The sequence below is a fragment of the Tasmannia lanceolata genome, unplaced genomic scaffold, assembly GCF_043159265.1.
Source record: "Tasmannia lanceolata isolate RefF3 unplaced genomic scaffold, GAP_Taslan_0.1 ptg000013l, whole genome shotgun sequence".
In the NCBI taxonomy this organism is placed as follows: Eukaryota; Viridiplantae; Streptophyta; class Magnoliopsida; order Canellales; family Winteraceae; genus Tasmannia; species Tasmannia lanceolata.
In genome coordinates this window covers 11,282,406-11,284,594 of record NW_027518690.1, presented here as the reverse complement: position 1 = coordinate 11,284,594, position 2,189 = coordinate 11,282,406, and the positions used below count along the sequence as shown (strand labels likewise).

The 2,189-nt window shown below is 39.8% G+C and overlaps 1 pseudogene; it reads right to left on the bottom strand.

The window, feature by feature from the left end:
* Positions 1–1,176: 1,176 nt before the first annotated feature.
* Positions 1,177–1,584, bottom strand: LOC143890964 (cysteine proteinase inhibitor B pseudogene; annotated as a pseudogene).
* Positions 1,585–2,189: the final 605 nt, after the last annotated feature.

Below are 2,189 nucleotides of genomic sequence, written 5' to 3'. Positions count from 1 at the left end.
TTCTGCGGCATAAAGGAGGAGACATCAATCTCCACTTAGCACATATTTACATATAATATTGATATGAAGAAAGCAAAGAAAGCAAAGAAATAAAAAATATTTCCTTCTCCAACGATGTGGCAGATCCAAACTGTTTGGTTCTCTAGCTATCTTGCTAGAGAAAGGGTTTTTCGTGGGTTAAAACTGCTTTTCCCACTCACCTACTAAAAGACCCATTACTCCTTCAGTTACTAAAATGCAACTCAAAAAACAACTTACTAAGACCCATTTTCTACCACTATTTACAGACTCGAAGACTACAAGACTCGGCCCAGCCCATAACTGGGCCTATCCACGTGAGACCCATATCAAGTACCCATCTGAATCACACTGAAACTCAAACCCAATATCAAATCCAAACATTATAAACCTGACCATCCATCCATAATCCATTTATACATAACGAAAGATAATGCATTAAAATCCCTTCTTCTAAATACTCCTTTTTTATTCATCCACATCCCAAAAACACAAGACAGAAAACACAGAACTATAAAACCCATTCTTCTAAAGGCTACTTATTTATTCATCCACAACCCAAAAACACTAGACAGAGAAGACAGAAAACAACAAGAAGAACAGAATCCAACAGAAGAACACCATTCATCCATCCCCCAAAAATAGGCAGAAAACCCAGAAAACTATAACACCCCCCTTTTTTTTTTTGAAATGGTAGATATTTATTAAAATGGAATGGCCATGACCAAGACGGTCAATGGAGCTAGGATTACATCACAAGGAAAGAAAGAAAAAGAAGACAGAAAAGCCAGAAAACAACCAACAGAGAAGAAAACCATTCATCCATCCCCCCAAAAGACAAGACATAAAACACAGAAAACTATAAAACCCCTTCTTCTAAAGGCTATCTTTTATTCATCCCCAACCCAAAAACACGAGAAAATGCGGAAAACAAAAAGCAGAGCAGAATCCAACTGAAGAAGAACACAATTCATCCATCCCCAAAACACACAAGACAAAAAATGCAGAAATCTTCAAAACCCCTTCTTCCAAGGCTACTTTTTATTCATCCACACCCCAAAAAACACAGCCCAGAACACAGAAAGCCCAGAAAACAACAAGCAAAACAGAATTAAACAGAAGAAAAACAGCATTCATCCTTCCCTGCTACAACCGGTACTAATGCCAGTAGTTGATTCTTGGAGCAAAAGAGATGAGCTGTTTGGGATTAGAACGCAACCACTGCTTAACAACGACAACCGAATCAAATGTCTTGAGGACCCCATTTTCAGTGGCCTCGATCTTGAGATAATACTTAATTCCAGAAACAACTCTACTCTGTGCTTCCACAACACAGAAGAATACCAGTTGAGTACCACGTTGACGATGAGTTTTGGCGAATTCCTCTACTGAGAACTTGCCCAGATCCTGTATTTCCTTGTTCGAATTCACGTCTTTGATTTCCTTCTTTCCACCTACAATTTCTTCTCTTCCATCCAACTGATCGGTGGATGAGAAGGCATTTCCGTGGCACAGTGCGACGATTAGGAGGAGGTGAAAGAGGCAGAGAGAGGAAGAAATTGCCATTGAGTTTGCAGAGGAAAAGGAAGAGTTTGTTTTTCAGAGAGAAGGTTTGTATTTTGTTAAGGGGAGAAAGAAACAGAAAGAACAGGTAGTGAGAGAAAATTGGGTTTTGTTTTCATTTTCGGTTTCAATATGGACGGACGGTTACAATTTGATTGCAGTTTACCAACACGGAAATCCGGGGGGGGGGGGGGGGGGGGGGGTGCGGGGGTGGTTGCCATGTTTTGATAATGACACAAACTCGCTTGTCTTTTCCATTGCAATTGGCTTTTGAGAGCTTAGGAATCATAATAGCTTTTGTCAACTGGTTAAATGGAAAAGACGAGGTGAGTTTGTGTCATTATCAAACCATGGCAGTGCAACTATCAGTGGTGCATATTTGTGAAATCAAGACCGTTGATTTGAGATCTTTTTGTCCCATTGGATATTTATGCATAAATAAAGCACTACAACAATTACGGAATAGCTTTTCTATGTGGGACCCTAAATCAGGCTTGATGGATTAATGGACAGGATCATTCGATCATGGTTTTCTCAACAAAAATTAGCTAGACTTAACTGCTTTCTAGGCGTGTCAGTAGGTCTGCTTCCCGCTTCAGATCGAAGAA